At 43.8% G+C, this 21,694-nt stretch overlaps 1 protein-coding gene across 5 annotated transcripts in view; it reads left to right on the top strand.

Moving 5' to 3' along the window:
* Positions 1-21,694, top strand: part of LOC307122289 (uncharacterized protein) — a 196,596-nt gene that overhangs the window by 145,493 nt on the left and 29,409 nt on the right. The window lies entirely within an intron of this gene.

Below are 21,694 nucleotides of genomic sequence, written 5' to 3'. Positions count from 1 at the left end.
TCAATTATTATACAGTGACAGTGTGGGCTTTAGATCAGTAATTAGATCAGTAATTTAGTTTATATGGTTTATTTAGTTTAATAATTAGATTTATTTTGATATTTAGTTGAAAAATGTAGACAAATTTAGTGTCCCCAACTGAGCACGCCAAGCCAGAGGCAACAGTGGCAAGGAAACCAAAACCCCATCAGGTGACCTAATGGAGAAAAATAAACCTTGGAGAAACCAGGCTCAGTCGGGGGGGCAGTTCTCCTCTGGCCAATTAACAAACAGCGTATGATTATTATTCTGGAAACTTTACAGGTCAGAGGTCATAATAGATCGGAATATTCGAAGGATTGGAGGCAACACGCCGGAGACGGGTTTATTGAGGATGACATATTGATTTAAGTATTATTAAATTGTAATATTCAAACAATCGGAGTCATCACGCCGGAGACGGGTTTATTGAGGATGCCGTGTTGACGATGCAATTTCAGGGGGAAATTGTATTGAAAAATACCATTGTATTTAAAGGATAGAGTTTGAAGTTTTGAATACACTTGAAGTTTTATGCACTTTTTGTTTTTAAAATATTTTGTCAGTGGGGCGCCGAGTCAGACAATTATTTACACTGCATGAAACTAGGCCTATCAGTTTCCAATACAATATATAAACAAACTTTTGTACTCTCTCACTTTCCAGTCACACTTTAGTTTAGGGTCCAATTCTCACTATTAATTAACTATTAACTCAATAAACTCCTAATGACTGCTTATTAATAGTTAGTAAGGTAGTTGTTAATTTTTAAATTTAGGAATTGGGTGGATTATAGGATGCAGAACATGGTGATGCAGAATAAGGCATCAATATGTGGTTTATAACTATAAGTACTAATAATCAGACTATATCCTAGTAATATGCATAGTTTATTGAGTTTATTACATAGTTTAGGCATAGTTTATTGAGATAATTATATTAAAACTATTTTGATATTGAATATGTCAATGATTTATGAATTATAAATAATGTATCAACTAATTACTTATTAACCATCTACTAATGACCTGTTTGATTTATGGTTTAAGATAACTTACAACACATTAATAAATTGTTAGCATACCACTTATTAATATATGACCATCAGTGGTTAAAGTGGAATTTGGCAGGTGGGGGAACCCTCAAATTTTGTGTAGGTGCAACAGGGAAAAATGACTCACCGTGGGACAACATATTGAGTATCGTGGTATAGCAATACTTTTTGGGACAAGAGTGTCACTGTGGCACCAAGTATCACAATACTTATTTACTTGACATTTTAATGGTTTTATTTTAGTCCATCTACATCTACACTGATATGATGATGATACTATGTTAAAATAATGTGCGACACAACCTTGTTTTTCACAATGTAAATTCAAACATAAAAATGGGAAATTATTAAAACCCAAATTAAGAACACGGATAGGGCCCTGGGGCTATAACAAACCCAAGGGCCCCCATGTAGCCAATTTTGTCGTGAGGTGGAAGAAGGGAGGACTCAAGTTGCGGGAAAAGAAACTATTTTATTCAGGATCTACCTGAGGCATCAAAAATGAAAACAAAACAAGGACTGGAGAGCAGTCTGCGCATACAACAGCAGACACACAGGCTGGAGTGACCACCGAGAAACACAGGAAGCAGGTATGACCCAGCAGTTGACGAGCCCGAGTCCAGCAAGGGAATAATTATCGCTTAAACTCCTCGTCTAAGGGTCCTGAGTGCAAAGTCAAAAACAGGTAAGACAACAGAGCAGACACAAAACAACCACGTGACATGAAGTGATCCACTGACAACAAGAGATAGACACAGCTGGGTATATAAAGGGTAGAGGGAACGGGTGACAGGTGCGGGAGATCAGCTTGTGATCAAGCTAATACTCCAATCACGAGCTGTAGAAAAATGACAGGACAGGACAGGACAAACAACAGGAAGAGCCGGTGTCACACCCTGAACCTGTGGCAGAACATCCAGAAGTCACTGTACCGTGTATGCAGGCAACCCCTCGATGAGTCTGGTGGGGCGACGGGGCAGAGGTCTGGGGCTGAAGTGGGGTGCAAATAATGGGCTTGATCTTGGAAACATGAAACACCAGATGAATTCTTTTAAAATGTGGGGGTAATTTGAGACGAACCGTCACCGGATTAAGCGCCTTAGTAATAATATACGGTCCAATGAATTTGGGTCCCAGTTTATCTGCGGGAAGTTTGAGGGGAATGTCCTGGGCTGACAACCAAACCTTTTGACCACACACTTAAAGTGGGGGCTTAGAATGGTGACAGTCCGCCGACTCCTTGTTCCTTTCGCCAGTCCGGGAAAGGGCTTCTCTGGCGAGCCTCCACGTATGAAGGCATCTCTGAATAAATGAGTGCGCAGATGGAACAATGGCGTCGGATTCTTGGGAGGGAAATAATGGGGGCTGGAAGCCTAAACAGCACTGGAAGGGTGATAACCCCGTAGACAAGACTGGGAGTGAGTTATGTGCGTACTCGACCATGGTTAACCTGGAAATCCAAGTCGACAGCTCTGCCGACGCCACACAGCGCAGGACTCTCTCTAAGTCTTGGTTGGCTCGCTCAGCCTGACCGTTTGTCTGTGGGTGATAACCGGAGGATAGGCTCGCCGTCGTCAAAATTCTGTCCAAAATCTAGACACGAACTGGGGACCCCTGTCAGAAACCACGTCCACCGGGAGGCCATGAATGTCAATGTTTAAGACAATGACCGCTGTCTCCCTCGCTGAAGGTAGTTTGGGGAGGGGGATAAAATGAACCGCCTTCGAGAACCTGTCCACCACAGTAAGAACCACGGTATTGCCACTAGACGGGGATAGGCCCGTGACAAAGTCCATGGCTATGTGTGATGAGGGTCTCGAATGGATTGACAGCTGTCGGAGTAGCCCTGCCGAGGGTCGATTAGAGCCCTTACCCACCGCACACGCTGGACAGGCTGACATGAACTCCAGAGTATCCTGCACCAGCGAAGGCCACCAGAACCGTTGCCTGATCAACGCACACGTTCGAGCCGCTCCCAGGTGGCATACCGGATGAGTGACCCCAATGAAGAACGTCAGTTCGGACACACTGGGCACCCCGCGGGGATAGTGACGCTGCGTAACGCTTCACAGACCATGGACCCTGGGCTGGGGGCCACGATGGTTGCAGGGGGAGTGGGACTTGCCTCAGCCTCAAAAATCTGTGAGAGCGCATCAGGCTTACCATTCTTACTACCGGGGCGATAGGAAATCTCAAACACAAACCGGCCGAAAAATAATGCCCAGCGAGCCTGCCGAGAATTTAGTCTCTTTGCGGACCGAATATATTCTGAGTTCTTGTGGTCGGTCCAAAATAAGAATGGAGCCCCCGCGCCCTCTAACCAGTGACGCCACTCCTCCAATGCCAACTTAACAGCCAGTAACTCTCTATTCCCGATGTCGTCCTGAGCCTGCGTTGACCAACAGAACCGAATTTGTGTGGAGCTCAGACTCGTCAGTGGTAGGGCGACCTGGCTAAAGTTCCGAATGAATCATCAGTAAAAATTGGCAAACCCCAAAAATCGCTGGACCACCTTGCGATTCTCTGGAGTGGGCCAATCAGCAACTGCCTTTACCTTCCCCGGATCCACTCGGATGCCTTCAGGCGACAAAATGAGACCCAGGAACGGAACCGACCGTGCATGAAACTCGCACTTCACCACTTTAGCGAATAAACGATTCTCGAGTAGCCGCTTTAACACTCGTCTGACGTGCTGAACATGGTCGTGCTCGTTCTGGGAGAAGATCAGGATGTCATCGAGATAAACAAATACAAACCGGTCAACCATGTCTCTGAGCACATCGTTAACGAGTGCCTGGAAAACCGCTGGGGAGTTTGAGAGTCCAAAGGGCATGACCAAATATTCAAAGTGACCTGTCATGGCATTAAAAGCGGTCTTCCACTCGTCCCCCTGCCTAGTCCGAACCAGGTGGTAAGCATTGCGCAGGTCCAACTTCGTAAATATGGTTACTCCCTGCAAGAGTTCGAACACTGAGGACATCAACGGCAAAGAGTGGCTATTCTTTTCCATGATGTCATTCAGCCCTCAATAATCTACAACCCCAAATCAGAAAAAGTTGGGACAGTATGGAAAACGCAAATAAATAAAAAAAGAAGTGATTTCTAAATTTACTTTGACTTGTATTTCATTGCAGACAATATGAACACAAAATATTTCATGTTTTGTCTGGTCAACTTCATGTCATTTGTAAATATGCATCCTTTCCTGTCATTCAGACCTGCAACACATTTCAAAAAAAGTTGGGACAGGAGCAATTTAGGGCTAGTAATGAGGTAAAATGGTGACAGGTGATGTCAACAGGTGATTGTAATTATGATTTGGTACAAAAGCAGCATCCAAGAAAGGTCTAATCCTTTAGGAGCAAAGATGGGCAGAGGATTGCCAGTTTGCCAACAAATACGTGGGAAAATTATTGAAATGTTTAAAAACAATGTTCCTCAAAGAAAGATAGGAAGAGATTTGGATATTTCACATTCAACAGTGCATAACATAATTAAAAGATTCAAGGAATCTGGAGGAATTTCAGTGCGTAAAGGACAAGGGCGCAAGCCTAAGCTGAACAACTGTGATCTCCGATCCCTCAGGCAGCACTGCATCAAGAATCGTCATCATCTAGAAGCCATATCACCACATGGGCTCAGGACTACTTTGGCAAACCTTTGTCAAGTACCACAATACGTAGTTACATCCACAAATGCCAGTTAAAACTGTACTGTGCCAAAAGGAAGCCCTATGTTAACAGTGTCCAGAAGCGTCGTCGACTTCTCTGGGCTCGGAGGCATCTGGGATGGACCATCACACAATGGAAACGTGTACTGGGGTCAGATGAATCAGTATTTGAGGTATTTTTTGGGAGGAATGGACGCCGTGTGCTCCGGACTAAAGAAGAAAAGGATCATCCAGACTGTTACCAGCAACAAGTCCAAAAGCCAGGGTCTGTCATGGTATGGGGTTGTGTCAGTGCCCTTGGCAAAGGTAACTTGCACTTCTGTGAAGGCACCATTAATGCTGAAAAGTACATAGAGATTTTGGAGCATAATATGCTGCCTTCAAGGAGACATCTTTTCCAGGGACGTCCATGCATATTTCAACAAGACAATGCAAAACCACATTCTGCACACATTACAAAGTCCTGGCTGCGGAGGAAGAGGGTACGGGTACTTGACTGGCCTGCCTGCAGTCCCGACCTGTCTCCAATAGAGAATGTGTGGCGCATTTTGAAGCGCAAAATGTGACAACGACGACCCCGTACTGTTGCCCACCTTAAGACTTGTTTGCAGGAAGAATGGGACAAAATTACACCTGAAACACTTCATCACTTGGTGTCTTCAGTCCCTTAACGTCTTTTAAGTGTTGTGAAAAGGAATGGCAACATTACAAAGTGGTAAATGCTTTTGTTACGAACCCTTTTGTTAAAAGTGGCTACGTAAGGGTTTCACAACATAAAGAAGGACACGTGAAACATGAGTACACTGCATTAACATTTATTATACTCACAAACATATAGAAACTCACGAAACACGTATCACAGACACAGAAACATACTTCACTTCAAATAATATGAAGGTAACAAATATTAACAAGACGAACAGCAAAGTATTTTAACTAAATCAAAAGAAAACGAAAAGCTTGTTTGCTGGTGATGAACAGCAAAGTAATTTAACTAAATCAAAAGAAAACGAAAAGCTTGTTTGCTGGTTCTCCTCTCTCCTGCCATGCTCCGCTTCAGTGTCTTTATTATAGTGGATCCAAAACGACTCCAACGAGGTGCAGGTGTATAATGACACACAGGTGCGGACCTAATAATGAACTCAGACACAGAGAAAAACACACAGAGTCATGACGTCATTACAAGGAGAAGAAAACACGAGACACAAACCGTAACACTCCCCCACTTAAAGAAAGAACCAGTCCTCTTTTTTAGACAGGTTCTGGATGGAGCGAACAGTAAAAGCAACCAAGAACATAGTTACAATAATACAAACTTACACACCTACGTATAAAATTATACATTTACCCTAGCCCCGAGAAAGGGCATCTGCCATGATGTTATCAGTTCCCTTCTTGTGGTGGATCTCCAGATTATAACATTGAGCCATTAGCGCCCAGCGCATCAAACGTTGGTTATGATTGTACATTTTATTTAAAAAAACCAACGGATTATGGTCCATGTAGACGATGACAGGAGTAGAGCTGTATCCAACGTATACCTCGAAATGCTGCAAAGCAAGCAACATAGCTAGAGTCTCTTTTTCGATAGTAGAATAGTTCAACTGGTGATGGTTGAATTTAGCTGAAAAATAAGGATGGGGGATTCCATCAGCACCTCTCTGAAGGAGAACGGCTCCGACTCCGGTCGCGCTGGCATTTACCTCAAGCTTGAACGGACAAGCTAGGTCAGGAGCAGACAACACCGGAGCACTGCAAATGAGAGACTTCGCACACTCAAAGGCACTTTGACATTCATTAGTCCAATTAAAAACTATTTTAGAGCTGCACATCTTCGTTAAGGGAGCGACTACAGTAGAAAAATTTCTACAAAAACACCTGTAATAGCCAGCCATACCTAAAAATCGTCGCAACTCTCTCCTCGTAGTGGGCACAGGATATGCAAGAATAGTGGTCACTTTTGCGTCGACCGGACGTACTTGACCGTTTCCAACCTGTTTCCCCAAGTAGGTAACGGAGGCTTTCGCAAAATCGCATTTAGTCAAATTTAAAGTTAAAGAGGCGGCTGTTAATCGGCCAAAAACATTGTGCAAGGTAGAGATGTGCTCAGTCCACGTAGAAGAATAAATAACGACATCATCAAGATAAATATTACAGTTTGGAACATCACCCAAAACTGTAGACATCAACCTTTGAAAGGTAGCGGGCGCGTTTCGAAGCCTGAACGCCATACGCGTATACTGAAAGAAAGAATCGGGAGTCACAAATGCGGAGATCTTAGAAGCACGTTCAGTTAATGGCACCTGCCAATAGCCTTTCAAAAGATCTAATTTCGTAATGTACCGGGCAGTGCCAAGATTGTCAATACAATCCTCTATTTGAGGCAACGGAAATGCATCCGGCAGAGTGACAGAATTCACCTTGCGAAAATCAGTACAGAAACGGAATGAACCGTCAGCTTTGGGTACTAAAATGCACGGTGAACTCCACGGGCTATTACTCTTCTTGGCGAAACCTTTTGTAACCAGATAGTTCACTTCACATTTCATGATCTCCCGTTTACCTACTGGAGAACGATACGCATGCTGTTTTATGGGGAGTGCGTTACCTACCTCAATATCATGTTCGATGACAGAGGTACCAGTCGGAACATCACCGAACAAGTTAGGATAATCTTCTATTAAGTCAATCACATCCTGACGCTGGTCGCTAGATAAATAAGACAAATGAGATGATAAAACTTTTAAAATCTCTGAATTATTTAGAGGACCACCACTGAACATCTCCGTTGACATTTTCAACCCATCATCTACATCTTCAGCACCCCTGGTACTGGACAGCAAAGATACTTTGCGTTCCACAACGTTCCACATTTAACACCGGCTGTACCTGACTCTGGGACAAATCAGTCCCCTCATCAGTCTTCCCAGTTCGAGCTACATATCGTTTCAGCATATTTACATGACACAAACGTGTCTTCCGTCGTCGTTCTGTGGTGAGGACTATATAATAAGTGTCACTCAGCTTACTCTTAATTACATAAGGACCTGCAAATCGCGCAGCCAAAGCAGAACCAGTTAAAGGAAGCAACACTAGTACTTGTTCTCCAGGTGTGAAATTACGCACAACCGCGATCTTGTCAAAATGACACTTCATTTTCTTCTGCGAAAGAGCAAGAGCTTCTTTCGCGACAGCACAAGCATTTTGCAATCGTTCACGGGTACGAGAAACGAAATCAAGCACATTAGGTTTCTCAGTCTCAGGCCAAAAGAAATGCTGGAGCACCCGATGGTAAGTCTTATTTATACCAAGGTGTCCAGACCAAGGATGATCATGTGCCAAGCTTAAAATATGCTGTCGAAATTTCGAGGGTACCACAATCTGATGGACCACGTTCCAATCATCCGAATTCTCATCATTCGATACTCGAGCATTCCAGCTACGCATTAACACAGTGTTGTTCCAATAGAACTGATGATTAAATGCAGGTGACTTTGTGTCAGCACTTAAACGACATTTCTCTAACGTATGATCACTTTTCTGTGCTGCAGTAAGAACATCGCACGAAACAGGCAAAAATACGTCAGGATCGGGACGAACAGATTTTTGGATCGAATTAACATCCACATGCTCTGCCACAGCATTTTTCTCAAAAATCTCTGCAAAGATAGACTCACCTAAATTCACTTCATTCTCTTAACCGAGATTTTTCGCCTGAGCGCGTGTCGTAACTACACTAAAAGCAAAAACATTTGGGAAAGGTTGTGCGAGCGCATCTGATTGTTGATCAGTAACTGGGATTTTGGTAACATGCACAACTGGCATCACTTTTCCTCCAGCAAGATAATTTCCCATAATAAAATTGATACCTTTCACAGGTAGGGAAGAACGGGCTGCTACATTAAAACATCCAGAAACTAATTCAGACGTCACCCAGACGCGATGAAGAGGGACAGTGATGAAGCCCATTTCTATACCCTGCACAATAGTGCTAGTATCACATTCGGAGCTTGCACAAAAAGGCAAAGTGTCAGACAATATAAAAGACTGAGATCCTCCCGTATCACGCAAGATCTTCACAGCTTTCTGATCCTTAACACAACCAGTCAATGATACATAACCGTCAAACACGAAAGGCTGAAAACACTCATCAGGAACTATTGACATCATGGTCTGTGGAGACACACTTTTTACTAAAACTGAACCGCGAGGTTGAGCTGAAAAATCCTGACGTTCATGCTTTCGTTTTAAAATTCGACACTCAGCAATAATATGTCCGACCTTGTGACAATAGCCACACTCTTTACGCATATTCGGGCTAGATGGACTAGGCCTGTCTTTAAAGTTAGAAGAATTAACTTCATTCTCTCTTTGTGAAGTGTATCCTAAATCACTCGCACGCTTTACAAACACAGGTTTATGAATGAGTGCATACTCGTCTGCTAAGACAGCTGCTTGCTGCACAGTAGTAACCTTTTGTTCGTTTACATATAAAGCAGTACGCTATGGAACGCAATTCTTAAACTCTTCAATGAGCAAAAGTTCACACAAAGATTGATAATCCGCGACTTTATCCATCGATCAAAAAGTATACCCTTCTCACGGGCAAATTCGGCATACGTCTGAGAAGCGGATTTTTTCGTTGAGCAAAAACGTTGTCGGTAATGTTCAGGTACTAACTCATATGCACAGAGAATCGCATTTTTTACGGTCTCATATTGAACACTTTCCTCCAACGGAAGAGAGGCACAAACTTCTTGCGCTTTCCCTGTTAACTTACATTGTAACATTAATGACCAGACCTCTGTTGGCCATTTCAAAGCAGATGCTATTCTTTCAAATGCCTGAAAATAAGCTTCAACCTCTTTCTCCCGAAAAGGTGGAACAATTACAATATTTTTCGCTACATTAAACGAAGTCGAATGATCAAAAGAATCCGTTAACACAGGTAAAGAGCTAACTATAGGTATTGCAGGAATATTTGGCACTAATGCAGCAGCTTCAACCTCAGAACTAGGTCTATCTTCGCAAGCAATTTTTTTAGATCTTTCTGCATCATCTCGACCAGACTCTAACTCTAACTGGCGCATTTTAAAGGTCCTGTTCTTCGTGATCCCATTTTTCAAACTTAAGTTAGTGTGTAATGTTGCTGTTAGAGCATAAATAATACCTGTAAAATTATAAAGCTCAAAGTTCAATGCCAAGCGAGATATTTTATTTGACAGAAGTTCCCTTTCAAAGCCTACAGCGAACGGCCGGTTTGGACTACATCCATGTACATCCTGCTTTAATTACGTCAGTAGAACAGTTTGTTGACTAACCTCCGCCCACAAGAATATGCGAAAAAGGGGGCGTGGTCTCGTTGCTCCCTTGTGGAGAAGAGGAAGTGTTGCGTTCGGTTCGGTTCGGTTCGGTTCGGTTGCGTTTGTCGCCATGTCGTTCAGACGCTGTTATTTTCATCCCGGAGTCAAATCACCTTTGTTTGGCCTTCAGGGGCTGTAGTTTGAGCGCGTTCATCTCCCCGTTATGGTAAGAGTCGTGACCTTCCCGGGCAGCGTGCCCTAAGCTGCTGTCGAATCACAACACGGGAACCGCTGGCACAATCAGAACTCGTTACGTATTTCTGAAGGAGGGACTTCATAGAACGAGGAAATTCTCAGGCCGTTTTGAGGACAGTGAAAACAGCAGTATACAGATAAGTAAATTGTGTGAAAAATACTGTTTTTTTACACATGAAACATGAACACATGTTATATTGCACACTGTAAACACAGGGCTGTGTGCTGAGTCCCCTGCTCTACTCTCTCTACACCCATGACTGTTTGTCCACACACAGCTCCACCTCGATCATCAAGTTTGCTGATGATACTGTTGTCCTGGGTCTCATCTCCAACAACAATGAGACGGCATACTTGGACGAAGTGGAGCAACTGACATCATGGTGCCAGGACAACTGTCTCTCTCTGAATGTTAACAAGACCAAAGAACTGATTGTGGACTTCAGGAAGAGACAGCATCGGTCATACTCCCCTCTCATGATCAGCGGGACACCGGTAGAGAGAGTGAGCAGCTTCAAATACCTGGGTGTGAACATCTCCGAGGATCTGACCTGGACTACACACATCCAGACACAGGTGAAAAAAGCCAGGCAAAGACTGTACCACCTGCGCCAGCTGAGGAAATTCAGGGTTTCACCAGCCATCCTGAAAACTTTCTATCGAGGGGCGATAGAAAGTGTCCTGACTCAGTGCATCACAGCGTGGTACGGGAACAGCACCAGTCACGATTCCAAAGCCCTGCAAAGAGTGGTGCGCTTATCCGAGCGCATCTCAGGCTCAGCTCTCCCGTCTCTGCAGGACATCTACACCAAACGCTGCAGAGGTAGAGCTACTAAAATCATCAGAGACATTAATCACCCTGCAAACTCTCACTTCACCCTGCTGCCATCTGGTAAGCGCTTCCGTAGCCTGATGGCAAAGACTGAAAGACTCAGGAGGAGTTTCTTCCCCCAGGCCATCAGACTCCTGAACTCAGTCACGTGACTTCACTTCACCCCCGCACACACATAAACATCCAGTTTATACATTAACATCCACATACTGCCACTGCACTGCACTTTACGTTCCTATTGTTACTGTGTAACAACCTGTAATAAACCTTGCACATTATACTTCTTTATATATACATATATATATTTATGTTAACCACTTATTTCTAAGTCTACAGTTTATCTCACTTATCATATCCACTTATTTTTTTATATTTTTTATATTTTAATTTTTATATTTTTATTTTTATCTTATTTCCTATTTTTATCTTTTACTTGATTTATTTATAATTCTACTTATGTTAATACTTTTTATTCTAATTTTATTCTATTTCTATTTTAATTTCTTGTAACTGTTATTTGCACTGTCCATGGAGCGGACCTGTTTACATTTCACTGCCAGTTGTATATTGTGTATATAACTGTGTATGTGACAAATAAAACTCTTGAAACACAATCAAAGCTTCAAAAAAACACGAAAAACGGGACCTTTAATTTTCATCTCCGCATCAATACGGTGCATTTCAAGCTGATGCTGCAACTCAACCTTCCGTGCTTGAGCTCGGTCTTGCGCCTCAAGCTGTAAACGAGCTAATCGTACTTTTAAACGCAAATCTCCCTGATGTACAGGCGATTCATCAGTAGAGAGGGATAAAGGCTCAAATTTAGGCAAAGAAAGAGGTGGTAGTCCTACCTTCGCCCCCTCACCGGGACCCAGCGTAACTGGATTGCCAACGAGAGAACGCAGTGAGGTAGAAGAATGCAGTGGGAGTTGCTCCTCATCCAGAACAGCTGCAACTGCTTCTGCTGATTCAGGAACATCCTCCACTAAAGACAACACCCCAACATTAATTAACCCAGTTAACAAACAAGCTTTCAAGTCTTTCTTAAGCAATGTTTTAGAAACAGGTATTTCAAAGTGTCGAGCAATAAGGAACAAATCGTCCTTTCTACATGTTTCCAACACTGCAATACTAGGTTGATTTACAAACTCATTTAAATCAAACGTCGCCAAAATAAATTAATGAGCAAAAAACAAACATAATAAATCAGTAGGCTACGAACGACTCCGGACCTAAACCTACCTAACCGAGACCTAACTAAGACCTCTCTAGTCTTCAGAGGGTACCAGTTAAGAGGCAAGCCTCTCCCCCGGAATACCTCCAAAAACAACAAACTAAAACAATAAAGAAAACAATAAATAGCAAACCGTAGTGAGAACCGGCGCTAAGCACGGCCCCCCTGGTTTACTCTAACTACCCGGAGATCGCCCAACCCCACTAACTTTATCTGCTCATCAAACACAATTACCGTAATCTGACATCCCGGACAAGCCCCCAATTTATGTTACGAACCCTTTTGTTAAAAGTGGCTACGTAAGGGTTTCACAACATAAAGAAGGACATGTGAAACATGAGTACACTGCATTAACATTTATTATACTCACGAACATATAGAAACTCACGAAACACGTATCACAGACACAGAAACATACTTCACTTCAAATAATATGAAGGTAACAAATATTAACAAGATGAACAGCAAAGTAATTTAACTAAATCAAAAGAAAACGAAAAGCTTGTTTGCTGGTGATGAACAGCAAAGTAATTTAACTAAATCAAAAGAAAACGAAAAGCTTGTTTGCTGGTTCTCCTCTCTCCTGCCATGCTCCGCTTCAGTGTCTTTATTAAAGTGGATCCAAAACGACTCCAATGAGGTGCAGGTGTATAATGACACACAGGTGCGGACCTAATAATGAACTCAGACACAGAAAAACACACAGAGTCATGATGTCATTACAAGGAGAAGAAAACACCAGACACAAACCGTAACAGCTTTACTGTCCCAACTTTTTTTGAAATGTGTTGCAGGTCTGAATGACAGGAAAGGATGCATATTTACAAATGACATGAAGTTGACCAGACAAAACATGAAATAGTTTGTGTTCATATTGTCTGCAATGAAATACAAGTCAAAGTAAATTTAGAAATCACTTCTTTTTTTTTTGCGTTTTACATACTGTCCCAACTTTTTCTGATTTGGGGTTGTATGCAGGGATGCAAAGAAGCATCTTTCTTCCCCACAAAGAAGAACCCCGTCCCGGCCGGAGAGGAAGAAGGACGTATTTTACCGGCTAATAGAGAATCGTTGATGTATCTCTCCATGGCCTCCCTCTGAGGACCGGAGAGCGAATAAAGGCGCCCCTTTGGTGGAGAAGTGCCAGGTAATAATTCTATCGCATAGTCGTACGGGCGGTGAGGAGGAAGAGATGAAGCTCAGGACTTACTGAACACCGCTCTCAAATCATGGTAAGCCTCTGGTACACCCGCCAGGCTCCTGTAACACAGAAACGGACAGTAATGGGGAAGAAGCAGACGCCAAACACTGAGACAAACAGAATTGGCTCCACGATAATACAGAATCTTGAGCCCAGTCAATGTGAGGGTTGTGCTTAGTCAACTAAGTGTGCCCCAAAACCACTGGAGCAGAAGGAGAAGGAATCAATAGGAATTGAATTTCTTCAGAATGATTCCCAGAGATGGTGAGGCTAACAGTCTTGTGGAGTGAGTGATTCTTGTGAGGGATGTGCCACAAAGTGTTCTGGCTGAAATCGGCTCGGCCAAAAGAGAGCGCGAAATGCCCAAGTGCTCAGCCAGTTCAATATCCATAAAATCACCCTCTGCCCCAGAATCAATTAAAGCTGACACTCGATGGGCCAAATAAAAAAAAATGTTCATGCGTCAAACTAGACGCGGTAGACACGATTTTGGCGCTCTATTCGTGTTTGGTGTGAACGCAGCATAAAGCTAAGATCTGGCTGATACTCTTCTCATTTTCGTCTGTGTCAGTGAAGAAAGTAAACACAGGGTTAACTGATATTTAGCCTATAATTTATTAAGCATTTTCTTAGAAGTTAATTCACTGAAGGATATGAATGCTATAAATACGTTTAATAAATTAATTCACAATATTTACACACACACACACACACACACACACACACACACACTCACACATTCATTATTTTATTTTTATTTTACATTTATTATAGCTATACACCTCGTCAAAATACTGAGGTCTGGACCTCGGTTACCTCCAAGCGGCAACCTCCCGCAATTTCTCATGAACCCAATACGGAAGTGGCATAAACTGCAATTCATCGACTGGCCGCTAGGGACAGGCTCCAGAAGGAGCAGAATCTCATTGAGCTCATGTTAAAATGCCCAACTTTACAGCAGAATAAAACATGGTACAAATTGTGGTTTTGTTCTATATGGCTAATTTTGCCCTTCATGACGACTGTGAGGGGGTGAATTATTTTATAACTCATTTGTTTGCATTATATAAAGCATTAAAGTTCTGCATAATTAAGGGCGTGGCCACTTTGAGTGACAGGTCCATCACTCCAAAGATGGCGCCGCCGTGCTCGGTCGCCGTTCAGGTCGCTCCGCTAAGACTTTGCTTTTATTTATTATTCTACTCTCTTTTACTCTCTATTTTTTCCAACGGATCATCTGCTTTGATCTGTTACGACAGCAAAACACTTCTGGAAATTGGTTACCGCTACACTGACCTGTTTCAGGACACTTTCTCCAATCTTCCATCTGAGATTCGCCGGGACGCCGAGTTGAACAATGGCCACTCGAGTCGACGGCGAAGATTCAAAAAACACCGCGGGAAACGCGCTGGGATCCGCAACAGACTGAGAAAAAGAGCATTCAGTCCTCCTCTCCCGAGCATTTTGCTCGCAAATGTCCAATCCTTGGAGAATAAGATGGACGATCTTAGAGCCAGGATAAGTTTTCAACGGGACATGAGAGACTGCAACATCTATTGTCTGTCCGAAACATGGCTCACGCCAGCGGTCCCGGATACAGCCGTGACGCCGTCCGAGAACTTCTCTGTTTTTCGGATGGACAGAACAGCCGAGGCCGGGAAATCTAAAGGCGGTGGAGTGTGTTTCATGATAAACAAGAAATGGTGCGATCCTAGGAACATCTCCATTCTTTCGCGATCCTGCTCGCCTCACTTGGAACATTTAACTCTCATGTGCCGGCCTTTCTACCTGCCGAGGGAGTTTTCCTCGGTCATCACCACTGCCGTTTATATTCCACCACAAGCAGACACGGGGCTGGCTTTATCTGCCCTCCATGATGTGACCAGCGGCTTCATAAACAAACACCCCGACGCTGCTTTCATCGTCGCGGGTGATTTTAACAAAGCAAACCTAAAGAAAGTATTGCCAAACTTTCACCAGCATGTCTCCTGTCCCACACGAGGAGCAAACACACTGGATCATTGCTACTCTCCGTTTAAGAACGCCTACAAAGCTCGTTCACAGCCAGCTTTTGGCAAATCGGACCATGCCGCCATTTTCCTCACACCGGAATATAAACAAAGGCTCGTTCAAGAGCCCCCGGTGAGGAGGGAAGTCAAACGCTGGTCATCCCATTCAGAGATCACGCTACAGGCAGCTCTTGATGACGTCGACTGGGACATGTTCCGCGCGAGTTCTGAAGACGTCAGTGAGTTCACAGAAGTGGCGCTCTGCTTTATTAACACACTGACAGAGCAAGCCACACAAACATTAACTATAACGTCCTTCCCTAATCAGAAACCGTGGGTGGACAGTTCAATTCGCACTGCAGTAAACTCGCGCACCACCGCTTACAATGCCGGTCTCCTAACGGGGGATATGAGGGAGTACAAAGCTTCATGTTACGCTCTCCGGCGCGCCGTTAAAGCCGCAAAACTCCGCTATAAAGACCGAGTGGAATCTCATTTCCAACTCAACGACTCCCGGCGGATGTGGCAGGGACTGAGAACCATCTGTGCTTTTGGAACTAAATCCTCTGCAGAGGTGAGAGCTGATCCGTTACTGGTGAACGAGTTAAACTCTTTCTACGCTCGCTTTGATGGTAATCGCGGCAGCGCGACTCCGGCGAGTGATGCGTCAGAGAGAGTCCCTCAGAGCAGCAACGGTCACGTGATCTCTGTCTCGGAGGACGAGGTTCGGAGGGCACTCAAACGTGTGGATGTCAGGAAAACTGCTGGGCCGGATGGTATTTCAGGTCGTGTTCTGCGGTCCTGTGCTGATCAGCTCGCAGGGCTCTTTACATCCATATTCAACGAGTCCCTTGCTACATCTGTTGTCCCCACCTCCTTCAAACGATCCTCCATCATCCCTGTACCTAAGATCAGTAAACCCTCTTGCCTAAATGACTATCGTCCAGTGGCTCTCACATCTTTAGTCATGAAGGTCTTTGAGAGACTCATTAAAAACAACATTTGCTCCTCCATTCCTGACACTTTGGACCCTCTTCAGTTTGCCTATCGTCCCAATAGATCGACTGAAGATGCCATTTCTCACGTCCTTCACTCCTGCCTCACTCACATCGACAGCAAAAGTGGGAACTATGTCAGGCTGCTATTTATTGACTATAGCTCAGCCTTTAACACCATAGTTCCCATTAAGCTAACACACAAACTCCTGGATCTAGGCCTGAATTCTTCTCTCTGCCTCTGGATTGAAGATTTCCTCACTGGCAGACCCCAGGCGGTGAGAGTAGGCCAGTTCACCTCCACCTCCATCACCCTGAGTGTTGGAGCTCCACAGGGCTGTGTGCTGAGTCCCCTGCTCTACTCTCTCTACACCCATGACTGTTTGTCCACACACAGCTCCACCTCGATCATCAAGTTTGCTGATGATACTGTTGTCCTGGGTCTCATCTCCAACAACAATGAGACGGCATACTTGGACGAAGTGGAGCAACTGACATCATGGTGCCAGGACAACTGTCTCTCTCTGAATGTTAACAAGACCAAAGAACTGATTGTGGACTTCAGGAAGAGACAGCATCGGTCATACTCCCCTCTCATGATCAGCGGGACACCGGTAGAGAGAGTGAGCAGCTTCAAATACCTGGGTGTGAACATCTCCGAGGATCTGACCTGGACTACACACATCCAGACACAGGTGAAAAAAGCCAGGCAAAGACTGTACCACCTGCGCCAGCTGAGGAAATTCAGGGTTTCACCAGCCATCCTGAAAACTTTCTATCGAGGGGCGATAGAAAGTGTCCTGACTCAGTGCATCACAGCGTGGTACGGGAACAGCACCAGTCACGACTGCAAAGCCCTGCAAAGAGTGGTGCGCTTATCCGAGCGCATCTCAGGCTCAGCTCTCCCGTCTCTGCAGGACATCTACACCAAACGCTGCAGAGGTAGAGCTACTAAAATCATCAGAGACATTAATCACCCTGCAAACTCTCACTTCACCCTGCTGCCATCTGGTAAGCGCTTCCGTAGCCTGATGGCAAAGACTGAAAGACTCAGGAGGAGTTTCTTCCCCCAGGCCATCAGACTCCTGAACTCAGTCACGTGACTCACTTCACCCCCGCACACGCATAAACATACGGTCTTTCAACATTAACATCCACATACTGCAATTGCACTGCACTTTACTTTCCTATTGTTACTGCGTAACAACCTGTAATAAACCTTGCACATTATACTTCTTTATATATACATATTATATATTTTATGTTAACCACTTATTTTTAAGTCTACAGTTTATCTCACTTATCATCCACATATTTTTTATATTTTTATTTTTATCTTATTTCCTATTTTTATCTTTTACTTGATTTATTTATAATTCTACTTATGTTAATACTTTTTATTCTAACTTTATTCTATTTCTATTTAATTTCTTGTAACTGTTATTTGCACTGTCCATGGAGCGGACCTGTTTACATTTCACTGCCAGTTGTATATTGTGTATATAACTGTGTATGTGACAAATAAAACTCTTGAATCTTGAATCTTGAGGTGGATAGCCATTTATCTGCTGTCTGTTAGTCATCGCGTAACTTCAGCTCCGCCCACGTCCCGCCTCTTTGCCCATTTTCGATTATCCGGGAGTGACGCACGATGACACGCTGCCAAGATGGCAACGACCAGCTCGACCATACTTTACTCTTCAAAACTGCTCATCAGAATCCGATGGGTGATGTCACAGACACTACGTCCATATTTTTTCACAGTATATGGTTACCTTATAGCTGGGCTACGGCCATGATTACAGTCATGTAGGCAGCCTATAGTTTACCTCAACACTTCACTTTACATTTACTTAACTTTTTTTAGACTATTCAGTCTGGTTCAGCTAGTTTCGCCACAGAACCTTTACTGTACACATGATGTTGCACTTGTATTCAAACGGATGAAGCGACTGCCTGGCGCTCGTCGTTATCACTTCAATAGAGCGGCGAAAGCGCCGAATGAGTTTGTCAGCGCTGTGCGTGAGACGATCCGGCTACTCGCGTGCTGCGACTGCTGGATCGATGGATTTATTCCTTTATCTGAGGTGCCGGAATGCAGTTTCCGGACTGTTCCGGCCCACTTTAACCACTGATGACCATATAGTCATGTTTTGTAAATGATTAGTTCACCATTAACTTAGTGACTTTAACTTGTCTTCTTTTACTTTTTTTTATCTGCACTTCATTACTACAGCCTATAAGTAAATTTCCTTCTCCCAAAATTCATGCCTATTTCACTTCTCATACTTGTCCTCTAATTATTTTGATTAATTTTAGCAGATCAATTATTTTAACTCCTTCCTCTCCCTCAAATAATACCACAACATTAAACGATCTTGCTTTAGGATCTTCCCCTTCATCTTCTCTTCCATCACTTTCCATTCCAGTTGATCTAGCTCCATTTTTGTCTTTCTCTTACGAATACTTAAGCCAACAGTATACTTCGGCCCTCCATGTGACATCCTTTTCGTCATCAGGAGGGTCCATAAACGTCCACACATGCCGTCCATGTGCAGCCCAATTTTTGTGACCGTGGGGAACGGTTACAGCGCATATTCAAGTCACTTGAAAACAAAATCCACTAGATGCGGACGTGTGCACGTGGAATGCAGAAAATGAAGTATATCCAGGCCTTTAGCTCTACACCCACTCCCCATATCTTCCCAATCACTCTCCCTCCTCTCATCACTGCCATTCCCCTCTTGTTCGCTATAATCCATACCATCCACATCTCCCCTGCCATCCTAGCAAAGCTGTGAGACAGCACTGCTTCCACACCAATACAGGCCTTTGGCCGATACTCTCCCTCATCACTCCCTAATCAACTCATCAGCCAACAAGATCACACATCGGATTCCAATCGGTACAATAGTTCAATTCAATTCAATTCAAAATCTTTATTAGTTTATCCCCACAGGGGTAGAAAATTGACAGAAGGCCCGAGAAACGATACAAATATTAACCACACAACAACAACAATAAAAAAAAAAAAACCTGTTTAAAATATCAATTGCAGCTGGAATAAAGGTTCTTATACTGGTCTTTTTTCACCAAAGGTACTTTGTATCGTCTACAAGTACCTGAAATGAAGTATATAGGGAATGGGAAGAATCTGCCACAATAACAGAAGCTTTCCTTTTTGCTGCCGAGCTTAGAGATCAGACAGAGGTACTTGATTCTCACCAATAATTTTACCAGCCATATTTATAATCCCCAATAGTCTGTTTTTGTTTTTAACAGACAGAGAGTTGAACCAGGATACGAAATTGAAAGTGAGCACAGATGATTTAAACAGGGAAAACCATCAACAATCAAAAATGCATGAGTATATGGTGTCATGGCTTTGCAATAAAAAAATGTGGTTATAATGGAAGTCAATGGGGCAAAAACAGCCACAAGGAGTAAATGAGGGGGGGGGGGGAATCTGATGCTGCACAAAAACTAACAATGTGTTATGATCCAGCTGTGGATCGAAGTCGGGTCTCCAGTGTGTGTGTCTTTGATGCTAACCACTCCACCACTGGAGGAGGTTGAATGGTGAATGTGCTACAGGCAAACTCAAACAACTCTCCTTGAGAGGTAATACAAAAAAGGGTTTTCTTAAATATTAGTCCAGAAAGATAAATCCACAAATCCACAAAATGGTAACAAAAACAATCCAAAAACAAAAACAGAAGGCAGGGAAAAATCTCAAACCCAAAAACCTTTGCCCAATTCTTCTCATCCCTCTTAGATAACTACAGACCTGTTTCTCTCATACCATTCATAGTGAAAACTCTTGAACGAGTTGTTTTCAACCAGGTTTCATCTTTCCTCTCACAGAATAATCAGCTGGACGTTAACCAATCCGGTTTCAAAAGGGGCCACTCCACAGAGACTGCACTACTGTCGGTCACTGAAGCCCTGCGGATAGCTAAAGCTGAGTCCAAATCATCAGTCCTCGTCCTCCTTGATCTATCTGCGGCCTTTGACACGGTCAATCATCAGATTCTTCTGTCCAGCCTCTCATCACTGGGCATCACAGGGACTCCACTCCATTGGTTTGAGTCTTATCTCACAGGTAGGTCTTTCAAGGTTGCCTAGGAGAGGAGAGGAATCCTAAGCACATCAACTGACCACAGGGCTCAGTGCTTGGACCTCTCCTCTTCTCCATCTAAACTACTTCACTGGGACCCATCATACAGGCACATGGCTTCTCATACCACTGCTATGCTGATGACACTCAGCTCTACCTTTCATTTCAACCAGACGACCCCACAGTAGCTGCACGAATCTCCAGCTGTCTGACTGACATCTCTGCATGGATGACAAAACATCACCTGCAGCTCAACCTGGCAAAGACTGAGTTTCTCATCTTCCCCGCCAGTCCCACTATACAACATGACTTCACCATCCAGTTAGGTACATCCCTGATCTCCCCTTCAAAATCAGTCAGAAATCTTGGAGTTACATTTGATGACCAGTTGTCCTTCAGAGATCACATTGCTAAGACAGCTCGCTCTTGCAGGTTTGCGCTCTACAACATCAGGAAGATCAGACTGTTCCTAACAGAACACGCAACACAGCTTCTTGTCCAGGTCCTAGTTATTTCCAGACTTGCCTACTGCAATGCGCTTCTGGCTGGACTCCCCTCTTGTGTGATCCAAACACTTCGAATGATCCAGAATGCAGCGGCACGTCTGGTCTTCAACGAGCCCAAAAGGACCCACGTCACACCACTCTTCATCTCTCTGCACTGGCTACCACTCGCTGCTCGCATCAAGTTTAAGGCGCTGACGCTTGCCTACAGAGCCACCACGAGCTCAGCTCCTGCAGACTTTGACTCCATTCTACAAATCCACACCCCCACCAGAAGCCTTCGCTCAGCTAAGGAGCGACGGCTTCTGGTACCATCACAGAGAGGCAAAAAAATCCCTTTCCAGAACATTTTCATTCAACATTCCCAGCTAGTGGAACGATCTTCCCAACGCCATTCGAAACACAGAATCATTGACAACATTCAAAAGTCAACTAAAAACTCAGCTCTTCTGTGACCACTTTACCTCATAAATAAATAAAAAATCCCTTTTTTCCCTCCCTAC

Source organism: Gobio gobio (assembly GCF_949357685.1).
Source record: "Gobio gobio genome assembly, chromosome: 25".
In the NCBI taxonomy this organism is placed as follows: domain Eukaryota; kingdom Metazoa; phylum Chordata; class Actinopteri; order Cypriniformes; family Gobionidae; genus Gobio; species Gobio gobio.
This window is presented reverse-complemented; position numbering and strand designations above follow the sequence as displayed.